Source organism: Limulus polyphemus, unplaced genomic scaffold (assembly GCF_000517525.1).
Source record: "Limulus polyphemus unplaced genomic scaffold, Limulus_polyphemus-2.1.2 Scaffold3813, whole genome shotgun sequence".
Taxonomy (NCBI): domain Eukaryota; kingdom Metazoa; phylum Arthropoda; class Merostomata; order Xiphosura; family Limulidae; genus Limulus; species Limulus polyphemus.
The window spans coordinates 30767-39856 of record NW_013669423.1 but is presented as its reverse complement, the minus strand read 5'-3'; positions in this window follow the sequence as shown (position 1 = coordinate 39856).

The window sequence follows — 9090 nt, the reverse complement described above, 5'->3', positions numbered from 1 at the left end:
AAAACCAGGTTTCGATACGCATGATGGGCACAGCAAAGGTAACCCATTGTGTAGCTTTGTGCTTAAGAACAAACAAACAAAATGTTTCAGACTGTCCTCTACTATTATTAATTTAAACTGGTTGAGTATGCGTTAGCACTAATCTTAAATCCTAAGCAATTTTGAGGTAATATAAGTTATTAAACTTAAAAGTAACCGGACTCACAAACAGAAAGGTAAGGTAGAATTAATTAAAAACTTAACTAACCACAATCACCAGAAAGAGTCACTTTTGAAATACAAAAACAATAAAGAAATAAATATGATAAAATTTTAATAACAAAGATGCTGTACGGTGTACCATATAACTAGGCCTAGATGGAAACTATGGAGAATTTTTCCAAATTCTGCGGAAATCAATACATTTTATTTTATGTAAAAGGCTATGTCGTTTTAAGAATAAAATCAATATGAAACATAATGTACAATTTAATTAATTTCACTAAAAAATTAAAAGAGAAATGACAGTTGAAAATCACTTCTAACACTGTCTAACTCACTGTAACAAATACGTAGCAACGTCGATATTTGGACGATGCATTTGAACGTCTGGGCGGGAAACGTATTCGCCTAAATTTGTATTCACTAAATATAAGTGTTTACTTAAGTCTTGCGCCATGACGAAAGAAAAACTAGTTCAAAAACAAAGCCACTTTCATTACCAGTCATTAGTGTTTTATATCAATAATGATATACTGATAGATATCAAATTATGCGCGAGTACAACCGGAAATACAATTGTCATAGAAACGATCATTGCAAATTCACGGTTATAAACCCGGATGAAGGTTGTTTAAATATATTTTTACTGTTTTTAAAGTATATGTATTGAATGATCATGGCAGTGCTTTTGTAATTGTTGAGTGTGAAATTGGGCGATACTTTTACATCGCGCATTATTTGAATCCATTGAATTACGCGGGAATTCTACTTTTTTTTTTTACATTTTCCACGGAGTTGAATGTAATTCCACGCTTTTTTCACCAAAATTCGACGCTCTTAATTTGCATATAACTCAAGTTTTGCGCTATATTTTTGTTAATTTCCTTTTTCGGTTACAAAGCTTATATCTGAAATAAAGTACAAGTTAAAATGATTAACATATTAGACCAATTTTAAAATACCAGTGGTATCCCCGAGTTAACTTTTGTGCAAAACAAACGTCAAGACTGACTAGTCATGTGATCTGACATTAAAATAACTAGATTTTCTGGAGTTCAAAGCGCGACACCTAGCTGATGAATAAATTGGTTGCATTAGAAAAAAGAATTAAAACTTCTTTTCATAAAAAAAATTACATATCATCTTATTATTATACTTTTCATTTGATGTTATTTTCTTTAACAAATCAGGAGTTTTGGGAAAATACGATAGAAAAGAATGACATTCATGAAAAATACATACCTTCTAATTATTACAATTTTTATTTGAGGATATTTTCTTAAACAATCTAAGATGTTTTGGACATTCAGCACATATCCGGAAATAAAGAAAACTAATTTTGTATTGTTTTGTCGTTATAACAACACTACTATATACTAAACGCTAATATACGACATTTCAATGATTTCATAGTATAAAAGTCGACGCTTAACGGTGTTTTATGAGACAATAAGGAAGCTAATTTCATATTATTACATCCCCAATAAGTATATAATTATCTATGTATTTGAACGTTAATATATATGAAAATGAAGGATATTATACGAGGACAGAACAAGTCTTATGTGCAGTCATATTATGATACTGCTTACCGGTATTAATTTTGATAATGCGGGACATTTAAGTTCATTATCTCCCAAAGCGGGACATTTACGCGCCCCCTAAAGTTTCTGGGAGAAAGTGGGACAGGCAGCTCGAAAACGGGTCGCCTGGTCACATTATGTGATATGCAAATACATGCTGTTGGAGTCTAAGCCCACAACTGCTTATTTGGTAATGCAGACTTTATGGCCTACTAAATGACCAGAAAACATTATTGCAATCAATCATCATGTAGCGTGCTTTAAATGGTTAAATCAAAGAGCTGCTGGACTAACATGGTGCTTACAGCTCAGTAACAGTGCTTGAAGGTGAATCACGTGCTGTTCTGCACATACTCAAACGAATTTAAATATGGTGATCGTGTCGACTAATTCATTTGCTCGATATTCTCTTATTCCAGGAAGTTGTCAACTAGTTGAGCACTGTGGGGTTGCGTGTCATCATCATTAGAATAGCAGTTCCAAAGTTTTCCCAACGAATGATCCATCGGAGTAGCCAAATAATTTTCTTGAACATATTTAATTATTGGAGGAGTGCTACTGTCTAATATACTCCAGTAAAGTCTAGTAGTGATCTTATTTCCCCAAAACGGGGGCCGAAGGCAGCCTGGAGGGATCACCTGTTTTAAACACTCGCACCACTATATAGTAGTGTGTTGTCTGTTAGTCAGTCAGTAGACACTAAAATGACATCACATAAGGAACACTTAACGTTGCAGTCTGTACTGTCGTGACGTCAGTAAAACATGCGCATGTCATGAATCCAGAGCAGAATTATTCACTCTGTAGGCTACAACACCGCATGACATATGAACTTCAAAAGCAAGAAATAAAAAAAATATTTGTTACTGTTAATCTTGGTTTTATTTACTTTTGAAACATAACTCTTTCGGGGACCCTGTGGAAGTACCTCTAGTATTATGTGTTTTTGTTTTGTTTGTTAAAAATACTTTAAGACCATTATTGTATAAATAATTTCAAAAATAAGAATGTGTTTACGTTTTACTGTCTCTCGTTCTGACTCCCCCCTCTCCCCCGATTCACAGTTTCAACATATGGCAACACTATTTGCTGTAAGATTTCATCCCTGTATCTTATAACATTTGGGAACCATTGAATTGAAAGAACGTTCGCGGACCATATGTACTAGCATATGGTACAACTTTTTGTTATAAGACTTCGCCCATGTATCTTATAACATTCACAGTGTTCTGTCGTAGCAAATAAAAGTCAGGGTTACCACCAATACCGATTCGAGCCTAAAACCATCATGCCTCAGTATACGCGTCTTTCCTCCATGAAATTGGGTTGAACTTTATTTTGCATAAAAATTAACCCAGGTGCGTCAGTGACATTATTTGATAACGGTGGTTGTACCTTGTCAATGTTATAATATAGAAAACTCGATCTGTCCCTCGCACGTTCTGAGTACCGTACAATACATTCGAAATGCTTGATAAACAGTCATCTTCCTTCAACATATTCTACCTGGGATAGATTTGTCCGTTACTATTGGCAACACATAAGATTCTGACTAAGAGACTCATCGCAAACTTTTAGCGTTGCTGTTCCAGAGTCACTCAGTCTTGTTTTCCTCATGAATGGTCTTTTACAATAATGAATGGCCTGGTGGTTGGGGCGTTAAACTCGCAATCCGCAGCTCGCTAAATTAGGGACGGTTAGTGCAGATAGCCCTCGAGTAGCTTTGCGCGAAAATCAAACCCCAGTAATGAAAACTCAACTGAAAGACTAAAGGGGAAAAGTTTGAGCTATTTGTGGAGTTTCGTTGATGCTGATACGTTTACGTTTCGTTAAGGGTGGCATTGTGTATCATTGTTACTCGCAAGGAAATAAGGCGATAAAGACAGACCAAATCTCTATCAAAACGTCTAGTATCGTTTCTACAATAAGCATCATCACGTTTACACATCGTTGTCAGTTAATTTACTTTTTATTTTTTTTCTAACTGCTGAAGTTTTTCTTGGCCTCAGCGATTTCCAGCTTTTAAAGCTTCGAAAGTTCGTCTTTAACAGTGGCGCACCCCAGTGGCTCAGCGGCAAATCTGCAGATTTAAGACGCTAAAAACCATGTTTCGATACTCGTGGTGGACAGAGCACAGATAGACCATTGTGTAGCTTTGTGATTAACAACAATCCAATCAATTAACAGTAACGACTATACATTAGTTCTAATCCTAATTAATATATGAATTTTATATTATACATCCCAGTCTTGAAACTTAACTTTTTTTTTTCCTATTAAACTTGATTGGTAAGTGAACTTATGCTATTTTCTACTTGCTATAAGATTTTAATATTTAGACATTTTTCATCATCGAAGTAATTGTTCCAAAAGCCTCTTGACCATAAGTTAAATAGTTATTGTCAGTGCTTTTTTGGGGGCGGGATGGGGGAGGTTCCGGAACTCTCCTATATTTTCTGTAACCTTTTCAATTGTTACTCCATCCCACCCCATGACTATCCCAATTCAAAAGAGTCCCTCTTATAAGGTTTAAAAAATTGCCATGTAACAAACAAACACTAAAACAACAATGGAAGTTGTACGATTTCTTTAATAGTACTTAATTAGCGGTAACACATTTAATGATATGAGTACTATATGTACAGTAAATTACATATTAAAAGGTACCGGTAAACATTTATAATGTTTCCTGTTCTAGACTAATCTGGATAAGTTGTTTTATTTACATCATAAGTTTAAGCCAATGCCCTACAATCGAGCGCTGTGGAACAATATTCTCATTGATTGTGGCCCAAAATTCAATAATTCTTGCCCCCCAGTGGCACAGCGGTATGTCTGCGGACTTACAACACTAAAAACCGGGTTTCGATACCCGTGGTGGGCAGAGCACAGATAGCCCTTGTGTAGCTTTGTGCATAATTAAAAACAAACAAAAACAATCAATAATTCTTGAAACGAATAACGACACCAGTTTAGATCCAAGAGATTCTGAAGAAATTAAGTGTATAGAACATAAATCAAATACGAGAAGAAAAATCAGCTACAACATCAAAGTTGGGAAAAATCCATCATCCATATGCACCGGGTTGTGTTTGTCAATTGTCAAGCAGCGCCCCCTGCCGATAAAGAAAAATATACAAACCAAACGAAAATGCGAACAAAATAAAATAAATTTCTCAAGTACCTCCAACTCTAGTGGCGTGTTTGAGTAACTGATTACTTTGGATGATGATAATATTGGAAAAATAGGGATGGTAAAATTGCTTTATATAATAATGAGAAGCATCTTGGTTATATTCACGTGGTTTTGTTAGACATTTCATTGTTTCATAAACTTTCCTGATAAAACTTATGAAGTGAAGATTGAGGTCAGTAAGTTTTCAGACCTCTTAGCTAAATTATTAGAGGATGTCTTTCTGATGATCAGAGTTTGAATTCGGAAGTATCAGTTTTTCCTTTCTATCAGCGTTTATTCCTGCCAACTTATAAAAAGTAATACGATGGCTAAAAAAAGTATTGTTCTTAAAGAAACAGTTGTTATTAAGCACAAAGCTACACAAAGGGCTATTTTTGCTCTGCTTACCACGGGTATCGAAACCCGGATTCTAGCGTTGTAAGTCCACAGACATACCGCTGTGCCACTGGGGGATAGAGAATTTGTTTGTTTGTAAATTAAGCAGAAAGCTACACAATAAGCTATCTTTGCTCTGCCCACCACGGGTATCGCGACCCGGATTTTAGCGTTGTAAGTCCGCAGATATACCGCTGTGCCACTAGGGGGCTAGGGCTAGAGAAACAGAACTTATATTTTATGTGTTATTTTGCTTCTGTGAATATGACTAATATTTTATCAGTGGTTATCCGATATTATTAATCATTTTTTTCCATTAATTTTAGTATTATTTCATATTCGTGCAAGCTTTTATACTTTTATAGCTTGAATATTATGATATTAGTATAAAAATGAGGATATTACATTATTTATTGTGAAAAGTATGTTAACTACTCCGAGCATTTTGTCGAGGAGGTGATTTAAAATGTAAATTGAACGACTGTTGTTTAGTTCGATAGTTGTAAAATAGTTTTCTTACTGGATGTGTTAAATATACTAACAGAAATACCCGACCTCTGGACAGGTATAACTGCTAGTTCCAGCGGAAGGCTATTGGACCCGCGGTCTTTTCTGGAATTGTCTGACAGTTCTACAACAATGTACTCATACTTAACATTCAATAATGTTTACCATCCACGAGAAAAAGGATTTTATTGAAACTTTAGTTTAAAAATGAGCTATCATCGCAGCATTACACCACAGAGTAGATTTTATTGAAGTATTTCTTTGTAGACGCAGTTATCAATGAAAGTGCCTTGATTTTTGTTGCAACACTCGTGAGATTTTCACTAAAGAAAAACAAACATTTTTCTAAGTTTTTTTTATTGTTTTATATTTGAAACTTACTCATTTTTATGTAATTTTTATTGGTTAAATCTGAAACACATCATTTTTGTGGAAATTTCAATTGTTTTATTTATTGCTCGTCCATAAAAATATCACCCAGTTTTGGGTGTTTTGGACGTATAAATCGCAAGCTCCATTATAATAAGAGAGTGATTTAATAAGAAGATGACTTATTTATTTGTTCGTGTTAGAAGTTTAATCTTGAAAATTAATTAATGGTAGAATTGCTTCACGTTTTGTGTGTGTAGGTGGTATTCAATTTGAAGTTGTGAACAGTTCCTATGGCAACGATGAAGCGCGCCCATTTCGTTCGAATGTTTTTTTTTTATGACTTTTGAAAAGAAAAACTATAACGTTATTAACTCCACTGACTCTCTCACAAAGTCCATTATATCCGGGGTTGTACAGGCTGGCAAAGAACTGCTTAGTACTGATGAGTCTGCACACCTCTTGCATCAGTTCTCAAGTAAACTGAGTTCCTCTATCACTCAAGACGTCTTTTGGAAATCCTACTCTACAGAACCATTACTCTACATTTACTCTACAGAATCATACACACGTTTTGTGTGTGTAGGTGGTATTCAATTTGAAGTTGTGAACAGTTCCTATGGCAACGATGAAGCGCGCCCATTTCGTTCGAATGCTTGTTTTTCTATGACTTTTGAAAAGAAAAACTATAACGTTTTCCAGTTTAGTACGTATTTACAATGACTGTGTAGCTAGAACTGATTTTATCAAAAAGGCCTTACTTGGTTTAAAATCCCCCGAAAAATGAAAAAGCGTACATTAGGTTGCTATGATTTTGTAATGTATAATATGGTGTGACACTTTTTAGATTTATTTATTTATTGGTCTTAGGCCTTGTTGGATAAATGACATTTTTTGTAGTTTTGTGACTCATCTGTAGGTCTAAGTTAATTTATAGAAAATATTGTTACGTCTCCGTTTGTTAATTAACTTTCCGTAACTTCGTTCAGACGAAACTTTAGCGACACAAGCCCTTACTTAATAAAACTGGTTTATTCTTTCCGAATATAACTTTACGATACACTTAATTTCAACAATCGCGCTAAAACAAACACTATAAAAACTAACATGCTCAATAATACTCTCTGACTGCAGTTCAATTACTCACTGTCTACACACACATTACATTATTGTCCCGTCACGTTGTCACCCTCTTTTATATACCAGACTACCCTATATCTAGTAAATGCTAGAGCATTCGCCAAGGTACAGGATAGTTCTAGAAACGTGGCGTGACACTAGTCATGTGACCTCGCTGACGAAACAATATTAAGGTAGACCTCAGAAATAAATTGTCGCCTATATGAGGAGAATAGAAAGTAATAAAATAATCTCTTTATGAGATAAAAGAGATAATGAGTCTTCTGTCATCAGTTTGAATCATTAGCATGATTTATCGATCACCGAATGACACTTATCGTCGTCGAGTGGTTCTTAGAATTTTATCATTTTAGAACGAACAACCTAATTTAACTCCTGAAAATGTAAATTTCAGGAAGTCTTTCGTTTCTGTTAAATTTATAACTAATAACAAATAAATGTTACTTTTGATTTTTATTTGTATACCTCAATGACGTTGGAAGCAGGAGGCCGACGTCATCAAGATGTCCGTCTCTCATAAAAGTTGTCAAATGATGTATTAAGCTCCTCATTATAACATGCAATTGATGTGCACTGAAATGAGACCAAGATGCAATTGTACGTCATGATTATAATTGGAAGTTTTTAACCTGAATTACATCATATACCCATGTGGTCTAAACAGCCTGATCAGGGATTCCAAGTGTTCAGATAGAGCCAGGAGCTAAATTGGGGCGGAAAAGTCTGGAACGGAGTTCTGCTTCGTCAGGATTCAAACCATTAGTGTTCCTAATATTCTGATCGAATTGTTAAAGTGGGTCATAAAAGAGGTTCCCGATTTAACCACTAGGTAACTACTGACCAGAGCGAAGGTAGCCAACCGCCACCCTAAAGGCGTAGTTCAAATCTTTGGTCAGTTTATATAGTTTACAAAAGGTTTTATCGGTTGTACAAAGTAAAATTGTGTTTATTTTGTTCACCAGGTTTACCTAACATCATCAGGTTCTTTTATCTCACCTGATGATGCCAGTTAAATCTGGTGAATCTTTGTGAACAAAATAAACAAAAGTTTTATTCTTTACAACCGATAAAATGTTTAGTGAAAAAAAAAAAGAAAAGAAAACAGAGCTCTTTCTAATATTTAATTCACATTGTATATTTGTCTATATTTTTATAAGACTCATAAGAATGAAAAAAACCAAACACCAAAAGTGGCTCACAGATGAGACCGTTCAGCAAATATATCAGAAGTTTTAGAGTAAGCAATATATCATTTCCGTTGTGTGAATTACTTTTCTTGTTCCAGTTTTCACTTGCTTCAAGTGACACGTGGATCCGCCCACACTGTGCAGGCTAGTCCATAAACACGCAGTTATTATTGTTTTCTTGACAGGAGAAAGTCTTGCTCAAGTGGTGTTCCGAGTTCATTCGAGTACCTGGCGTGAGCAATATCCTGTTGTAATGTAATACCTTACTCGAGATACAACACGAAAACTAGATTTTGTATATATTTTTGAAGATATCGTATTTATGACACGTGAAGACATATTTGTTTGTTTGTAGTAAAGCACAAAGCTACACAAAGAGCTATCTGTACTCTGCCCACCATGGGTATCGAAACCTGGATTCTAGCGTTGTAAGTCCAAAGACATACCGCTGGGCCACTGGGGGGGGGGGCTACTTCTGACATATTGGTTTACCAACATTTTCGTTGCCTCGACAATAAACTCGCATCATTTT